The sequence below is a fragment of the Staurois parvus genome, unplaced genomic scaffold (assembly GCF_062004578.1).
Source record: "Staurois parvus isolate SC_StPar_1 unplaced genomic scaffold, SC_StPar_1.0 ptg000423l, whole genome shotgun sequence".
Classification (NCBI taxonomy): Eukaryota; Metazoa; Chordata; class Amphibia; order Anura; family Ranidae; genus Staurois; species Staurois parvus.
In genome coordinates, this window is record NW_028318219.1 from 1,945,490 (window position 1) to 1,965,337 (window position 19,848).

At 45.7% G+C, this 19,848-nt stretch overlaps 1 long non-coding RNA gene across 1 annotated transcript in view; it reads left to right on the top strand.

Moving 5' to 3' along the window:
• Nucleotides 1-579: 579 nt before the first annotated feature.
• LOC149454568 (uncharacterized) overlaps nt 580-19,848 on the top strand; it is a 54,671-nt gene continuing 35,402 nt past the window's right edge. The window contains exon 1 of the long non-coding RNA XR_016314188.1: nt 580-788. This is a non-coding gene — a long non-coding RNA (uncharacterized LOC149454568). The remainder of the gene's footprint in view (nt 789-19,848) is intronic.

A 19,848-nucleotide genomic window follows, 5' to 3' on the forward strand; every position in this document is an offset into this window, starting at 1 on the left:
AGTGCAGCGTTTCCTCCTGCTGTGATCCGAGTTCTGCTTCGCCATGTTATTGGGAGCCGGCCTTTTCTGCTGACTTCCGGCTTTGGGCCCCAGATGACTTGCGGCCCCTCTGGCCCCTGTGAGGCCCGGCTCCTGCAGCCTCTTGTCATGTGACATGGATCTCCCAGCAGGCTGTGGGAGGAGACACTTCGTCACTTAGGTTAGAATGGCATGTGGGCGGGGCCACCCCACCAGTGCACAGAAGACCTCCTCCCTCTCCTGTGTGCACACCCACTAATGTTCGGGGCGGGGCGGGGCTGCAGTCATGCGAATTCAGCATTAATGCGGCACCCGGAGTTAGAATCGAGTCTCACGCTCGGTGCGCCCACCACACGGTGGTTATACTGACACACATAGCTCAGGCATGGTTCAGTCGACAGCAACTATTTGCCAACGTTGAATTTAGTGCATGTAGACAGGAAGCGGGTGAAAGAGGCTGGAGGTGATGAGCAGCATTGAGATTCCATGATAACTGAATTATGGTCAGCTTGTCTCCCATATAACATTTTTGGTATATTCTTCCTTGCAGAGCTCCAAGAATGGTCGCCACCATAGAGGTGCCTGGTGATGGAGAAGATACCAATGTGACCTCTGAAGAAGTGATTGAGGAGGAGGAACCTGTGGAGCCGGTATTGTTCACTCTGCATGGAACCCTTCAGTTGTGCTGAGAGTAATCGTGTCCTAAAGATTCGATGGCTGACCCGTTTGCAAGCTCAGAGTACACCTGCACCTACATGCGTTCAAGAGAAGTGAGTTATTCCGTAACATGTGAGGTCATCATTTGTGTCCATCCCCCACCTTGGCTGGGTCCTCCCTCTCATAAAGTGTTTCCAAAGCCATTTTTGGGGGTCTCATTGGGGCAATATCCCTTCACTTCCTGTACAAGAGACACAACAGGAAGTGAGAACAATCTTTCCAAAGTAATGGTGACATTTATCACTTCAACAGGTGTCCCCCCTACCAATGAGGACACCTGTTCAAGTGACAAATGACACCCTTACTTTGGAGAGATCTTCTCACTGCCTGTTGTTTCTCTTGGACAGGAAGTTAAGGGAAATTGTCCCAATGAGACACCAAAGAAAAACATATTTTTCTTTGGTTCAAGTGACAAGCGGCACCATTACTGCCCTCTATTGCTAATCTGATTACTGCTCAGAATTTTGGATTTTCTCTCATTTTCAGTCCCATAGAGAATGCTAAGAGCCTGGCAGTGCCAAACAAAATGTACATTGGTCCATCAAAAAACTGCAGTGATCCTAAAGAGGGAACTAGTTTGATAATTGCCTTAGGTGCTGAGTAATGGACAGTTTGAGGTGGAACCTGGTGGAATCCGCACTGAAACACGGCTTCAAGCAGCAGATTCTTCTTCTCCCGCAGCACTTTCCTATGGAGGCCTCTCAGACCAGACCCAGTGGTCGGAAAGGTGGTGGAGCTGGTTTGCTTCTATCCCCACTGAGCACCTTTCAAGTCCTCCCCAACCCTCCCTCTCTATCCTTCTCTTCTTTGGAGACTCACTGCATCCGGCTGTTTTCTCCCATTTCTCTGAGGATTGCAGTGATCCTGGACCGGTGTCCCGCTTTCTTGATGATTTCTCCGCCTGGCTACCCTACTTTCTCTCCTCTGAACTACCCACTATCATTCTTGGAGATTTTAACATCCCTATTAATGTCAACAACCCGGCTACATCCCAACTACATCCCAACTCTTCAGCATAACCTCATCTTTTGCATTAGCACAGTGCATACAGTCCTCCACTCACTCTGATGGGAATACATTAGACCTTGTTTACTCCCATCTTTGCACTCCCTACAACCTCACAAACACCCCCTTTCCTCTCTCTGATCACAGTCTCATCACCTTCAGAGTGTCCTCGTCTTCAAACACCTATCCCTCCATCAGCAAACCATTACCCGCAGAAACCTTCACAACTTGAGCTCCTTTCCACTCTGCAACTGACCAACTCTACGACAGGATCTCTCCCCTGTCCTGCCCTGGCCTGGCCACTGCTGTCTACGACAGTTCACTTTCATCCACATTAGACTCACTTGCCCTTCTAACTAGGGGTGTATTTACCACAAGGCAAACAAGGCATTTGCCTAGGGTGGAATTTTTCAGGGGGGGCAGCACTGCCCCTTGGAAGAAGGGACATACGCGGCATGGGGACCTGGTGGGTTCCGAGAGATGCTGTGGGTTTCATTTCATGATGGTGTATGCACAGCCTGACTCTTGTTCCTGGGGATGTCTGGAGCTGTGAAGGCGAGTGTCCTTGTCTCTTTGGCCATGGGGGATGGTGGCTGGTGTATGGGGGGTAGTGGAAGGTTTGGTGAAGGGCAGAGGTGCTCTTGGTCAATGTCAGGCTCCTTCTGCGGGGGGCGCCAATTTTTGTGTTGCCTAGGGCAGCACAAAACCTAAATACACCACTGCCTCTAACAACACGAAGCATCAGGCCCTGACCATTACAACCTTGGCAGACTGACGACACCAGAAAACTTAAACGACATAGTCGTACATCTTCAATCTCTCCCTCTCTAATGGTGCCTTCCACCCCCCTCTAAAGCATGCACACATCACTGCCATACTTAAAAAGCCCTCCCTGGATCCCACCAACCTGAACAACTTAAGACCCTTCTCTCTGCTCCCATTTACCTCAAAACTCCTAGAACACTTAGTGTACAATCGCCTGAGCTCCCACCTCACTGACAACAACCTTCTTGACCCTTTACAGTCTGGGTTTTGCTCACTCCACTCCACTGAAACTGCCCTACTAAAACTCTCTAATGATCTACTAACTGCTAAAACCAATGGCCACTACTCCGTACTCTTACTGCTAGACCTCTCTGCGGCTTTTGATACTGTTGACCATCCCCCTCCTCCTCAAAAATCTCCACTCTCTTGGCCTCAGAGACTCTGCTCTCTCCTGGTTCTCCTCCTACCAATCGCAGCTCTCCTTCAGCGTTACTTCTAACTCTGGCTCCTCCTCTTCACTCCCTCTTTCTGTAGGGGTCCCTCAAGGTTCCGTCCTTGGGCCCCTACTCTTCTCCATCTACACCTCCTCCCTTTGTTACTTGATAAACTCCCGCGGCTTTAAGTACCATCTCTATGCAGATGACACACAAATCTATCTTTCTACTCCTCACCCCTTCAGTCTCCTCTCACATTACTAACCCACTAAGTGACATATCGGCATGGATGTCACTCCACTTCCTCAAACTCAATCTTTCCAAAACTGAGCTCTTAGTATTCCCTCCAGCCCGTGCCCCCTCCCCTGACTGCTCCATCAAGATCAATAACAATCATCAGTCCCTCCCCTCATGACAGGGTACTAGGTGTAATCCTAGACTCCCATCTGTCCTTTCAGTCCCAATTCCAATCACTGTCCAAAGCTTGTAGACTTCACCTCCACAACATCTCCAAGATACGCCCGTTCCTAACCTCGGAAACCACTAAGCAACTCATTCACTCCCTTGTTATATCTCGCCTTGACTATTGTAACTCCCTCCTCATTGGCCTACCTCATCGCAGGCTATCCCCTCTTTAGTCTATCATGAATGCTGCTGCCAGACTCATCCACCTTACTAACCGCTCTGTATCAGCCACCCCTCTCTGCCAATCCCTCCACTGGCTTCCCATTGCCCAACGGGTAAAATTCAAAACATTAACAATAACATATAAAGCCATTTATAACTCTGCCCCAAATTACATCACCAATCTTGTCTCTAAATATCACCCAAACCGTACTCTGCGCTCCTCGCAAGACCTCCTACTCTCTATCTCTCTTGTCTCCTCCTCCCATGCTCACCTCCAGGACTTCTCCAGAGCTTCCCCCATCCTCTGGAACTCTCTACCCCAATTTATCAGACTATCGCCTACTCTGCTCACTTTTAGGTGATCTCTGAAAACCTATCTCTTCAGGGAAGCCTATCCTGCCCTCAGCTAATAATGGAATCTTCTACTCTTCCAACCAGTCCATCCCCCACAGTTACTACCTTTTGTACAACTAGCCCCTCCCTCCTAGATTGTAAGCTCCAATGATCAGGACCCTCCTATCCCTCTTGTATTGAACTGTATTGTTGCTGTATTGTCTCCCGTTATATTGTAAAGTGCTGAGCAAACTGTTGGCGCTATATAAATCCTGTATAATAATAATAATAATAAATTCCCCTTTCCAAATGTTTTCTTTTATCTGAGCTGAGAGGTGATAACCTAGCGGTGATATTTCACAAGGCAATGCCTCCTTTAGACACGTTTCAGGAACTACTAAATTATTAATAGACGAATTAGGTGTTGTAGATTGTACCAAAGGCAAAGTATTGCTCACAAACTTTCCTATAGAATTATTGATGGGAAAAATATCCCTTGAATTGGAATTACCTAACGCACTTGACCAAACAGCCGCATAATTAGTATCAGTATTAACAGAAGCAGGAATATTGTTATCTATACGGGCAGCACGGTGGCTAAGTGGTTAGCACTTCTGCCTGGCAATACTGGGGTCGTTGGTTTGAATCCCAGCCACAGCACCACCTGCCTGGAGTTTGCATGTTCTCCCTGTGACTGCATGGGTTTCCTCTGGGTACTCTGGTTTCCTCCCACACTCCAAAGACATGCTGGTAGGTTAACTGGCTCCTGTCTAAATTGTCCCTAGTATGTGTATGTATGAATGTGAATTAGGGACTTTAGATTGTACACCCCTTGAGGGTTAGGGACTGATGTGAATGTACAATGTATATGTAAAGTGCTGTGTAAATTGACGGCACTGTCAGGGGTGGACTGACCATTTGGAAACTAGGGCAATACCCGAGGGCACAGGGTCAGTAGGGAGCCCCATAAAATGCCCCAGGTACTTTTTTCATAGGCTTTTTTGAGTTTGGGCAAGTGCACAGGGGCCCCATGATCCCCTAATGCACGGGGGCCCCATGAGTTGTCAGTCTGCCCCTGGGCACTATATAAGGAACAAGCAAGCAAGCAAGCAAGAAAGAAAGAAAGAAAGAAAGAAAGAAAGAAATCAGCACAGTGGCTAAATGGTTAGCACTTCCGCCTGGCAGTACTTGGGTCGTTGGTTCGAATCCCAGCCATGACACCACCTGCCTGGAGTTTGCATATTCTCCCTGTGCCTGTGTGGGTTTCTTCTAGGTACTCCGGTTTCCTCCCACACTCCAAAGACATGCTGGTAGGTGAATTGGTTGCTGTCCAAATTGGCCCTAGTATGTGTATGTATGAATGTGAGTTAGGGACCTTAGATTGTACACCCCTTGAGGGTTAGGGACTGATGTGAATGTACAATATATATGTAAAGCGCTGTGTAAATTGACGGCACTATATAAGTACCTGAAATAAATAAATACATTTTTTTAAAAGAATCCAAAATACAATAAATCTGTTAACTCCCCACTAGATGTCTCTGTCTCAATGGCTTGTTCCATAGGAGCCCTGTGCTGACCAATTCTCCCCCCGCTGGTTATGGCCGGGATAACACACACAGGCTCTTCCACTGTGTCAGTCACCTGACCTTCCCACCCCGAGGAAAGCAGAGTCAGTTGCCTAGCAACCTCTTCAGCAGCCGCTGCCTCCACAGCCACCTCATGTGAAGCTGAGTGTTGGGCCCTCCTACCTGACCTTCTGGGCGGTGATGGGGACGGCCCCTCCTCCTCCTCTTCTTCTCACAGGGATTTACTCTGCTGTGTCCCACACTTGATGCCGCCTCTTCCTGCTGCTCCAGACTGGCCTCCTGGTGACCCGGGGAAGGATTTGAACACAGCAGCGGGCCGCGCCGGTTCTGTCGGAGATTCTGGGGACTCCTAGCTGCTGGTCTCCCTCTGTCCCAACAACAGTCATTTATTTCAGGTACTTATATAGCGCCATCAATTTACACAGCACTTCACATATATATTGTACATTCACATCAGTCCATGACCCTCAAGGGGTGTACAATCTAAGGGTTTACATTCATACATTCACATACTAGAGCCAGTTTAGACAGGAGCCAATTAACCTACCAGCATGGCTTTGGAGTGTGGGAGGAAACCAGAGTACCTGGAGGAAACCCACACAGGGAGAACATGCAAACTCCATGCAGGTGGTGCTGTGGTTGGGATTTGAACCAGCAACCCTAGTACTGCCAGGCGGAAGTGCTAACCATTTAGCCCCTGTGCTGCACGACATCCTGCTGAGTCTTCAGGCTTGTCTTCTGCTGTCTCCTCCACTTGCTCCTGCCGCTCCTCATCCTCTTCAGCCATCTATAGGTATTTTCTGAGCCATTCTTCTCCTCCTCTGGTGCCCGCTCGCTCCAATACTCTCTTCATTGGTGTCTTCATGGTCAGGTGCAGGTTCCCTGGAGCTCATGCACTGACACGGACCAGTTGGCAATCTCCTGCCGATGGAGCGCCTTTATATAATGAGCCCCACTTTCTACAGCTTTTCACTAGTCATGTGACCTTCTGGAATTTTCTCCCAGGTCACGTGCTACTTGTTTTTCTGCCAAAACTCTCTTTAAAATTTAAAGGCACAGTAACCTTATATACAGTCAGGTCCATAAATATTGGGACATCGACACAATTCTAACTTTTTTGGCTCTATACACCACCACAATGGATTTGAAATGAAACGAATAAGATGTGCTTTAACTGCAGACTGTCCGCTTTAATTTGAGGGTATTTACATCCAAATCAGGTGAACGGTGTAGGAATTACAACAGTTTGCATACGTGCCTCCCACTTGTTAAGGGACCAAAAGTAATGGGACAGAATTATAATCATAAATCAAACTTTCACTTTTTAATACTTGGTTGCAAATCCTTTGCAGTCAATTACAGCCTGAAGTTTGGAACGCATAGACATCACCAGACGCTGGGTTTCATCCCTGGTGATGCTCTGCCAGGCCTCTACTGCAACTGTCTTCAGTTTCTGCTTGTTCTTGGGGCATTTTCCCTTCAGTTTTGTATTCAGCAAGTGAAATGCTCAATCGGATTCAGGTCAGGTGATTGACTTGGCCATTGCATAACATTCCACTTCTTTCCCTTAAAAAACTCTTTGGTTTCTTTTGCAGTCTGCTTTGGGTCATTGTCCATCTGCACTGTGAAGCGGCGTTCAATGAGTTCTGAAGCATTTGGCTGAATATGAGCAGATAATATTCCCGAAACACTTCAGAATTCATCCTGATGCTTTTGTCAGCAGTCACATCATCAATAAATACAAGAGAAGCAGTTCCATTGGCAGCCATAAATGCCCACGCCATGACACTACCACCACCATGCTTCACTGATTAGGTGGTATGCTTAGGATCATGAGCAGTTCCTTTCCTTCTCCATACTCTTCTCTTCCCATCACTCTGGTACAAGTTGATCTCGGTCTCATCTGTCCATAGGATGTTGTTCCAGAACTGTGAAGGCTTTTTACATGTCGTTTGGCAAACTCTAATCTGGCCTTCCTGTTTTTGAGGCTCACCAATGGTTTACATCTTGTGGTGAACCCTCTGTATTCACTCTGGTGAAGTCTTCTCTTGATTGTTGACTTTGACACACATACACCTACCTCCCGGAGAGTGTTCTTGATCTGGCCAACTGTTGTGAAGGGTGTTTTCTTCACCAGGGAAAGAATTCTTCGGTCATCCACCACAGTTGTTTTTCGTGGTCTTCCGGGCCTTTTGGTGTTGCTGAGCTCACCGGTGTGTTCCTTCTTTTTAAGAATGTTCCAAACAGTTGTTTTGGCCACGCCTAATGTTTTTGCTATCTCTCTGATGGATTTGTTTTATTTTTTCAGCCTAATGATGGCTTGCTTCACTGATAGTGACAGCTCTTTGGATCTCATCTTGAGAGTTGACAGCAACAGATTCCAAATGCAAATAGCACACTTGAAATGAACTCTGGACCTTTTATCTGCTCATTGTAATTGGGATAATGAGGGAATAACAGACACCTGGCCATAGAACAGCTGAGAAGCCAATTGTCCCATTACTTTTGGTCCCTAAACAAGTGGGAGCCACAGATGCAAACTGTTGTAATTCCTACACCGTTCACCTGACTTGGATGAAAATACCCTCAAATTAAAGCTGACAGTCTGCAGTTAAAGCACATCTTGTTCATTTCATTTCAAATCCATTGTGGTGGTGTATAGAGCCAAAAATGTTAGAATTGTGTCGATGTCCCAATATTTATGGACCTGACTGTATATGTATATACATAGCTCAATTTTTTTTTTACCCGCCTCCAGCCCACCATATAAGGTAATGATGGGCGAAAGGCGGTTCTCTCGTTCTGGGAGGACGTCATATAATGTCCTCCCATTCTAACCGCATATGCGCGGCTCAGGGAGCGCGCAGCGCAGCGATCGATGATGTGCTGTGTCCCTCTGACACAGAGGATAACCGGTCAACGGAAAGAGCTAAAGATGTTGGCTCGGTCATGTGATCAGCTGTGTCCAATCACAGTTGATCACATGTAAATAGGGAAATGTCGGTAATCGGCATTTCTCTCCTCACGAGCTGTCACGCTGACAGAGGAGAGGAGAGCCGGTAATCGGCTTTACTCAGAGGGGACATGTACACTGATCATCAGAGCACTGATGATCAGTGTAGCCCCAGCAGTCCCACCTGTCAGTGTCCATCAATGCCAGCTGTCAGTGCTCATTAGTGCCACATCAAAGCCACATATCAGTACCTACCAGTGCACATCTATGCCACATATCAGTGCCCATCTGAGCTGCCTCTCAGTGTTACCTATCAGTGCCACATATCAGTGCCGCCTATCAGTGCACATCAATGCCACCTATCACTGCACATCAATGCCGCCTATCAGTGCCATATATGAGTGCAGCCTTTCAGTGCCCATCAGTGTTGCCTGTCAATGCTCATCAGTGCCACCTACCAGTTCCTCCTCATCAGTGTCCATCAGTGCAGCCTATCAGTGCCCATCACTGCAGCCTCATTAGCGCACATCAGTGTAGGAGAAAAATTACTTATTTACAAAATTTTATAACAAAAATTAAGAAAAAACTTTAAAAAAAAAAATCAGTGGTTTTTGGTTTGTTTAGCAAAAAATAAAAAATTCAGAGCTGATTAAATACCACCAAAAGGGAACTCTATCTGTCACAAAAAATGATAAAAATGTAATATGGGTACAGTGTTGCATGACCGCGCAACTGTCATTCAAAGTACAACAGCACTGAAAGCTGGCCTGGGCAGGAAGGGGGTATAAGTGCCCTGTAGGTGAGTGGTTAAATGAAAAGAGGGAGGGGCGGCCGCCTACCCATGTTATCGGGCCCAAATGACTGAGCCCTCTTAATGCATTCCTTGAAGATCTGTAGGACGGCTCTCACTCTCGTTGACCATTTCTCATCTTTGTACAAATACATGACTATTTTTTTTATAATAAGAGATGAGGTTGTGTTGAGTAAATAGATACCCAACATGTCAGACCTAAAAATGTTGTGTGTGTGAAATGGCAGCAAACGTTGCTCTATTGTTCATAGATGATGCTTTAAAAGCACCTTCCAGGTCATCAGCTTAGAGATAATTGTGAATGATTGCTGTCACTGCGGTGTGTGCGGCAATATCTTACATGTGAAGCAATGTTTTTTTATGCTCCCAACATGTGTGTTTATATTCCTATGTGCGCGGATTTGGTGGCGGGGGGGCTCAAAGTTTTTTTTGAAGGGGTGTTAAGTACTTGGGTGCAACATTTTTTTTTCTTTAGCCAAAACTTTATTTATATCATAGGGGACAAAAAGGCCTCAGGCACACTGGGGCTCTTCTAAACGCTTGTCTCCCGGCAGGGGAAAAGCAACTTAAAAAATGTGCCTAAAGCAGTGTTTTGCAAACGAGTTTAACCCCTTGCCCTCCAGAGGATTTACCCCCCTTCATGACCAGGCCATTTTTTGCATTACGGTGCTGCGTTTTTAACTGAAAATTGCGCGGTCATGCAACGCTGCACCAAAATGAAATTTAGGTCCTCTTTTTTTTTCACAAATTGAGAAAAAGACCAACAATTTTGAGAAAAAAAACAATATTTTTGACTTTTTGCTATTAAACATGCCAGAACCCGGTGATTGACAGCCACAGCTGTGAACGGAGGCGCGGGTAGGGCGCCCGCATTGCGTTGGCCCCTTACCCAGAAAATGCGAAATCACATATATATATACGTGATTTTGCGCACCCGTGCCGCCCTGTAGCAGTATTTCTGCTATAGCGATGCAATCACATGATCACAATGTAAGCAAAGCTGGATCATTCTCATTCATAACAGCTCTGCTTCTCTTCCTAGTGAGTTGTGATTGGCCCACAGCTGTCACATAATACCTGGGGCCAATCACAGCACCCTGTACCGTGTGACCATTTCCAGCCATTCACAGATCACTATCTTGAGCTGTCAAAAACCTAACTCATTCGTGACAGTTCAACAGGTTCTGACAGCAAGCTTTGTATTCCAGGAGAAATTCTCTTTATTTCCCCTGCACAGCAAAGTGTGTATAAAAAAATCCCTGATCCCCTCCACAGTAGTACAATATTACGATGGTAACATTGTACTATTCTGATAAAAGTATAAAAATAAAGTTTAAAAAATAAAATAAAAAATACCATATTGAGAATTTAAAAAAACATTTTTTAATGTTTGTTTTTTTTTTTAACTAAGTGCCAACTGCTTACCCGCATTTTGTGGGCAAGCAGCGGCTCTGGGCAAAGCGATGTAATCTTATGTCACTTCCTATTTCAGGGCGTGAGTGCCCCCCCTCCCCCCCGTTTGTCCAGGTAGAGAAAGAGAACACGGCACAGAGTAAAAGCACTACAGTTTACACGCACACGTTAGATGAGCACATTTAACCCTTTGATCGCCCCTATTAACCCTCTGATCGACCCCATCACCCAGCCAGTGCCATTAGTACAGTGTTTGTATATAGAATGTTTCACTGATCCCTGTATTCATGCTACTAGCGTTCCTGTGTGTTTTTGATGCATTCTGATTTTTATTCATTCAATTTCATTTTTTTTCCCTCTCTTTTTCTTCAATGCAAATAGGGACATGTGCGCTCCAGTGCGTATTTGATGCGTTTTACCGCATTCCAGTACAGCTCTGTGCAGGAATAATGCAGCCTGGTCTACGTTCTTTTCTGCAACCGGAACGCACTGGAACTGCAAGCACTGATGACACTGACAACCATATAACCTACTTTCTGTGCATTTTGGATGCAGAAAAAAAGCAACTGAAATGCATGCAGTGTGAACTGGCCCTTAAAGTTTTTCTGTTGTCAGAGCTGCACCTCCTCTGATCAATTTATTGCTAGCTACAAGACTGGAATCCCAGTTGTTTATTCCGCTGCATTGTGCTCAACTGAACATGTTGCCAACACCCCAGAATAGACAAAATAAATATCAGACACGCACCATTTCTTCTGACTCAGCGCACCACATTGGATGTGCAGTGTAGTCTGGTACAATGCATGTGTGTCAGGGGTGCGTGGGGTGAATGTGTTGGGTTACCATCGACAATGGCTGGCACTGCAACATACTAACACATGTAACATGCGTCACCCTACGCTGCAGTAATACATGTTACCACGTCAAGGCCCCTCTGCAAAGTGCGGTCCCTAACTCTACTCTAATGTCATTTCCAAATTGTGACATACATAACAAGAAATACATTCAGGGTCTAAACTAGTTCTTCAAAAAATCATTCAAAAACAGAGGTTTTGGTTGCATATATTTGCAATCATATGTGAAATCACCTTCCATTATAGTTGTTCCAAAACATGACAGAAAAAAAAAAGTACCAGCCTCCAACCTCCCCTTATAGCTGGTCCAACACACGCCTGAAAGAAGTAGCAGACTCCAGTCTCCCCTCTTAGCTGGTCCTTCACACGCCTGAAAATAGTACCACCTCCATCCTCCCCTCATAGCTGATCCAGAGTGGGAAGGTCAGACTCTTGCGGTGTGACTTTTGCGACTTTTTTGTAGAACGCTCAATGTGTTTGTGAAGTCTTCGTGGAACTTTACAGTCATCTTCATCTGTTGGTGGAATCTGAGAGCGATCTGGATGTTTTTGTGGAGTCTTACAATTAATGTCACTGTCTGGAGGAAGCGTACTACGATTAGCACGTTTTCGTATGGCCTCAAAGTGATCGCGACTTTTTTCAGAATGAGAACTGCCTTTGCGACATTTTTGTGGACTGTCATCATGAAATATAAATGTATCACTTACTAGTGAAGTCAGAAAGTGAGCACAACGTATTGGTGGAATCTCAATGTGAACGCCACATTCTGGCGGAGTCTCCATGTGAACGTCACATTCTGGCGAAGTCTCAATGCGAACGCCACATTCATGGGGAGTCACCATGTGAACGTCACATTCTGGCAGCATCTCAATCTGAATGTCACATACTGGCGAAGTCTCAATGCGAACGTCACATTCTTAGGGAGTCTCCATGTGAACGTCACATTGTGGCGAAGCCTCAATGCGTGCGTACATTCTGACGAAGTCTCAATGTGAACGTCACATTCTTGGGGAGTCTCCATGTGAACATCACATTCTGACGAAGTCTCAATGCAAACGTCACATTCTTGCGAAGTGTCAATGCGAACGTCATATTCTTGCGAAGTCTCAAGGCGAACGTCACAATCTTGGGGATTCGCCATGTGAACGTCACATTCTGGTGAAGTCTCCATGCAAACGTCACATCCTTGCAAAGTCTCCATGCGAACGTCACATTCTTGGGGAGTCTCCATGTGAACGTCACATTCTTGGGGAGTCTCCATGTGAACGTCACATTCTAGCGGAGTCTCAATATGAATGTCACATATTGGCGAAGTCTCAATGCGAGCGTCACATTCTTGGGGAGTCTCCATGTGAACGTCACATTCTTGGGGAGTCTCCATGTGAACGTCACATTCTTGGGGAGTCTCCATGGGAAAGTCACATTCTTGCGAAGTCTCAATGTGAACGTCACATTCTTGCGAAGTCTCAATGCGAACGTCACATTCTTGCGAAGTCTTAATACGAATTTCACATTCTTGGGGAGCCTCCGTGCGAACGTCACATTCTGGCGAAGTCTCAATGCGAACGTCACATTCTTGGGGATTCTCCATGTGAACGTTGTCACGTTCGCACGGAGGCTCCCCAAGAATGTGACGATCGCATTCAGACTTCGCCAGAATGTGACGTTCTCATGGAGACTCCCCAAGAATGTGACATTCGCATTAAGACTTCGCAAGAATGTGACGTTCGCATTTAGACTACGCAAGAATGTGACGTTCGCATTGAGACTTCGCCAGAATGTGAAGTTCGCACTGAGACTTCACCAGAATGTGACTTTCCCATGGAGACTCCCCAAGAATGTGACGTTCACATGGAGACTCCCCGAGAATGTGACGTCTCAATGCGACGTCTCAATGCGAAAGTCATATTCCTGCGGCGTCTCAAAAAAATACCAGCCTCCAACCTCCCCTCATAGCTGGCCCAACACACGCCTGAAAGAAGTACCAGACTCCAGTCTCCCCTCTTAGCTGGTCCTTCACACGCCTGAAAATAGTACCGCCTCCATCCTCCCGTCAAAGCTGATCTAGAGTGGGAAGGTCAAACTCTAGCGGCGTGACTTTTGCGACTTTTTTGTAGAACGCTCAATGTGTTTGTGAAGTCTTCGTGGAACTTTACAGTCATCTTCATCTGTTGGTGGAATCTGCGAGCGATCGGGACGTTTTTGTGGAATCTATCTGTTAACAGCACTTTCTGGAGGACGCGTAACACGATTAGCACGTTTTGGTGCGGCCTCACAGTGATCGTGATGTTTTTGTGGAGTCGTATTAATAACGTCACTTTCCGGAGGAAGCGTACTGCGATTAGCACGTTTTGGTATGGTCTCCATGCGAACGTCACATTCTTGGGGAGTCTCCATGTGAACGTCACATTCTTGGGGAGTCTCCATGTGAACGTCACATTCTGGCGGAGTCTCCATATGAATGTCACATATTGGCGAAGTTTCAATGCGAACGTCACATTCTTGTTAAGTCTCAATGCGAATTTCACATTCTCGGGGAGTCTCCATGTGAACGTCACATTCTTGGGGAGTCTCCATGGGAAAGTCACATTCTGGTGAAGTCTCAGTGCGAACTTCACATTCTGGCGAAGTCTCAATGTGAACGTCACATTCTTGCGAAGTCTCAATGCGAACGTCACATTCTTGCGAAGTCTTAATGTGAATGTCACATTCTTGGGGAGTCTCCATGAGAACGTCACATTCTGGCGAAGTCTGAATGCCATCTTCATATTCTTGGGGAGCCTCCGTGCGAACGTCACATTCTGGCGAAGTCTCAATGCGAACGTCACATTCTTGTTAAGTCTCAATGCGAATTTCACATTCTCGGGGAGTCTCCATGGGAACGTCACATTCTTGGGGAGTCTCCATGGGAACGTCACATTCTGGCAAAGTCTCAATGCGAACGTCACATTCTTGGGGATTCTCCATGTGAACGTCACATTCTGGCGAAGTCTCAATGTGAACGTCACATTCTTGGGAAGTCTCAATGTGAACCTCACATTCTTGGGGAGTCTCAATGTGAACGTCACATTCTTGGGGAGTCTCCATGTGAACGTCACATTCTTGGGGAGTCTCCATGTGAACGTCACATTCTTGGGGTGTCTCCATGTGAACGTCACATTCTTGGGGAGTCTCCATGGGAAAGTCACATTCTGGTGAAGTCTCAATGCGAACTTCACATTCTGGTGAAGTGTCAATGCGAATGTCACATTCTTGGGGAGTCTCCATGTGAATGTCACGTTCTGGCGAAGTCTGAATGCGAACGTCACATTCTTGGGGAGCCTCCATACGAACGTCACATTCTGGCGAATGCTCAATGCGAACGTCACATTCTGGCGAAGTTTCAATGCGAACATCACATTCTTGTGGAGTCGCCATGTGAATGTCAGAATCTGGCGAAGTCTGAATGCGAACGTCACATTCTTGGGGATTCTCCATGTGAACGTCACATTCTGGCGAAGTCTCAATGCGAAAGTCATATTCCTGCGGCGTCTCAAAAAAATTCCAGCCTCCAACCTCCCCTCATAGCTGGCCCAACACACGCCTGAAAGAAGTACCAGACTCCAGTCTCCCCTCTTAGCTGGTCCTTCACACGCCTGAAAATAGTACCGCCTCCATCCTCCCCTCATAGCTGATCCAGAGTGGGAAGGTCAAACTCTAGCGGCGTGACTTTTGCGACTTTTTTGTAGAACGCTCAAAGTGTTTGCGAAGTCTTCGTGGAACTTTACAGTCATCTTCATCTGTTGGTGGAATCTGCGAGCGATCGGGACGTTTTTGTGGAATCTTTCTATTAACAGCACTTTCTGGAGGACGCGTAACACGATTAGCACGTTTTGGTACGGCCTCACAGTGATCGTGATGTTTTTGTGGAGTCTTATTAATAACGTCACTTTCCGGAGGAAGCGTACTGCGATTAGCACGTTTTAGTATGGCCTCAAAGTGATCGCGACTTTTTTCAGAATGAGGACTCCCTTTGCGACATTTTTGTGGACTGTCATCATGAAATATAAATGTATCACTTACTAGTGAAGTCAGAAAGTGAACATGACGTTTTGGTGGCATCTCAATGTGAACGCCACATTCTAGTGGAGTCTCAATGTTGACGCAACTTTTCTGAGAATGCAAAATGCCTTTAAGTTGATATGGAAGGATATAGCGAACGTCACTTACTTCTGGAGTCAGAAAGTGAACACAACGTTTTGGTGGAGCCTCAACCTGAACACCACATTCTAGTGGAGTCTTAAGGTTAACGCAACTTTTCTCAGAACGCAAAATGCCTTTAAGTTTTTGTGGAACGTCATTTCTTAGTGGAGTCTGAAAGCCAACACAACGTTTTGGTGGAGTCATATGATGAATGTCAAATTGTGGCAGAGTATCCAGGTGAACACCACATTCTGGCAGAGTGTCCATGTGAACGTCACATGCTGGCAGAGTCTCACTGCGAACGTCACATGATGGTGGAGTCTCCATGTGAACGTTACATGCCGGCGACGTCTCAATGCAAATGTCACATTCTGGCGAAGTATCCATGTGAACGTCACATTCTTGGGGAGTCTCCATATGAACGTCACATTCTGGCGAAGTCTCTATGTGAACGTCATATTCCTGCGGCGTGTCAATGCGAACGTCACATTCCTGGGGAGTCTCCATGTGAACGTCACATTCCTGGGGAGTCTCCATGTGAACTTCACATTCTACCACAGTCTCCATGTGAACGTCACATTCTTGCGAAGTTTCAATGCAAACGTCACATTCTTGGGGAGTCTCCATGCGAACGTCACATTCTTGCGAAGTGTCAATGCAACCGTCACATACTTGGGGAGTCTCCATGTGAACGTCACATACTTGGGGAGTCTTCATGCGAACGTCACATACTTGGGGAGTCTTCATGCGAACGTCACATTCTTGGGGAGTCTCCATGTGAACGTCACATTCTTGCGAAGTTTCAATGTGAACATCACATTCTTGCAAAGTCTCAATGCTAATGTCACATTCTTGCGACGTCTCAATGCGACTGTCACATTCTTGCGACGTCTCAATGCGACCGTCACATTCTGGTGAATTCTCAATGCGAACGTCACATTCTTGCGGAGTCTCCATGCGAACGTCACATTCTTGGGGAGTCTCCATGTGAACGTCACATTCTGGTGAAGTCTCAATGCGAACGTCACATTCTGGCGAAGTCTCAATGTGAACGTCACATTCTGGCGAAGTCTCAATGCTAACGTCACATTCTGGCGAAGTCTCAATGCTAACGTCACATTCTGGCGAAGTCTCAATGCGAACTTCATAGTTCTGCGGCGTCTCAATGTGAACGTCACATTTTTTGAGGAGTCTCCATGTGAACGTCACAGTCTTGCGAAGTCTCAATGTGAACGTCACATTCTTGGGGAGTCTCAATGGGAACGTTACATTCTGGTGAAGTCTCAATGCGAACGTCATATTCTTGGGGATTCTCCATGTGAACGTCACATTCTGGCGAAATCTCAATGCGAACATCATATTCCTGCGGCGTTTCAAAAAAATACCAGCCTCCAACCTCCCCTCATAGCTGGCCCAACACACACCTAACAAAATACCAGCCTCCATTCTCCCCTCTTAGCTTGTCCTTCACACGCCTGAAAATAGTACCACCTCCATCCTCCCCTCATAGCTGATCCAGAGTGGGAAGGTCAGACTCTAGCGGTGTGACTTTTGCAACTTTTTTGTAGAACGCTCAATGTGTTTGTGAAGTCTTCGTGGAACTTTACAGTCATCTTCATCTGTTGGTGGAATCTGCGAGCGATCGGGACGTTTTTGTGGAATCTTTCTATTAACATCACTTTCTGGAGGACGCGTAACACGATTAGCACGTTTTGGTACGGCCTCACAGTGATCGTGATGTTTTTGTGTAGTCTTATTAATAACGTCACTTTCCGGAGGAAGCGTACTGCGATTAGCACGTTTTCGTATGGCCTCATAGTGATCGCGACTTTTTTCAGAATGAGGACTCCCTTTGCGACGTTTTTGTGGACTGTCATCATGAAATATAAATGTATCACTTACTAGTGAAGTCAGAAAGTGAACACTACGTTTTGGTGGCGTCTCAATGTGAACGCCACATTCTAGTGGAGTCTCAATGTTGACGCAACTTTTCTGAGAACGCAAAATGCCTTTAAGTGGATATGGAACGATATAGCGAACGTCACTTACTTCTGGAGTCAGAAAGTGAACACAACGTTTTGGTGGAGCCTCAACCTGAACACCACATTCTAGTGGAGTCTTAAGGTTAACGCAAATTTTCTCAGAACGCAAAATGCCTTTAAGTTTTTGTGGAACGTCATTTCTTAGTGGAGTCTGAAAGCCAACACAACGTTTTGGTGGAGTCATATGATGACTGTCACATTCTAGCAGAGTCTCCATGCGAACATCACATGCTGGCAGAGTATCCTGGTTAACACCACATTCTGGCGAAGTGTCCATGTAAACGTCACATGCTGGCGGAGTCTCAATGCGAACGTCACATTTTTGGTGAGTCTCCATGTGAATGTCACATTCTGGCAGCGTCTCAATCTGAATCTCACATGCTGGCGGCGTCTCAATGCGAATGTCATATTCTGGCGAAGTCTCAATGCGGACGTCACATTCTTGGGGAGTCTCCATGTAAATGCCACATTTTGGCAGATTCTCAATGTGAACGGCACATTCTTGGGGAGTCTCCATGCGAACGTCAGATGCTAGCGAAGTCTCAATGCGAACATCACATCCTGACAAAGTCTCAATGCAAGCTTGAGTCCTCTTTCTCTTCTTTCTTTTCATTCTGGTGGTCTTCTTGGTTGGGGTGCCTTCAGGCTGCTCAGTGATCCTGCCTTCCATAAGGGGCTTTCCTTTGGTTGGTTTCTCTTTGGTGTTTTCCGGAGAAACAAACATTTTAAGCTGAAATGGTCTAATTATGAAGAATAATAAAACTTGCTGTAACTGTGCAAGAATAAAACTGCCGCAAACTCGAATGAAATACATTCTGATCCGATGAAACTGCAAGCAGAACTGTCCAGAGGAGAAATCACGTCTGCTCTGTACCAGGTAAATGCTGCAAATGAAGTGACTGTGTGCACAGCTCCTTATATGGGCGTGTGATGACATCACTGTTCAGAAGAGGCTTCTATTTTTAGAACAGGTTTTTCAAATGTTTAACCCTTTCACTGCCAAGCCACTTTTTTTTTTTTGGTTTTTCAATTTTTTTTAACCCGTTCACTGCCAAACCAAGTATTTTTTTTTTAACTTTCATTGTCAAACCAAATCCCCCCCCCCCTTCATTTTTTAACCCTTTCATTACCAAACTTTTTTTTCCCCCTCCCCCCCGCTTAGTTTGTTTTTAACCCTTTCACTGCCAAACCTTATTTTTTGCCTTTCAATTTTTTTTAACCCCTCCACGGCCAAAACAAGGTTTTTTTTTTTTTGTTGATTTTTTTTTTTTTTGTATCTCGCTTTGTCAATCCAAATCCTCCCCCCCCCCTTTTTCATTTTCTTAACCCTTTCACTGCCAAACTTCCCCCCCTTTCAGCTTTTTTTTTAACTCTTTCACTGCCAACCCATATATGTTTTTGCCTTTTTATTTTTTTTACCCTTTCACTACCAAGCCAATTTTTTCCCCATTTTCAATTTTTTAAACCCTTTCACTGCCAAATTAAGGTTTTTTTTTTTTTTCCTATTCATTTTTTTTTTACTCTTTCATTGTCAAAACAAATCCCCCCCTTTGTTTTTAACCCATTCACTGCCAAACCTCCCCCCCTTCAGGTTTTTTTTTTTGCTCAGTCATTTTTAGGGTAATTTTAACCCTTTCCCTGCTGGACATTTTTCCCCCCGTTTTTGCTAATTGGTCATGTCTGTCCTCAAAGCATTACATAGTGTATGAAATTATTAAGGCCCCATTCACACCACTGACATACACCTGTATGGCAAATGCCCATTTTTATCTAGCAATTTTTTTCTGTGACAAGCAATAATAGCCCAATGATTACAATCGGCTGTCCAATGTGCGCCATAGTAGCTCATGGCGTGTTCCAGTTTGCGTGTTTTATTTACACACATTGGCTTCTCGCATTTGGGGTACCATTTAAAATTAATGGTAACACAGGCGTGACACACTTGTTTTTCTGCATGTTCCGGTAATTTGTGGAAAAGAATGCACAGATGTGAACAGACTAACTGATATGGTGGAGCAGCACAGCAAACTGCTGCATTTAGTCACCGTTAATGGCAAGTTTCTCAAGCAGATGTGGTATACATGAAACAGGTCACAGAGTTATGC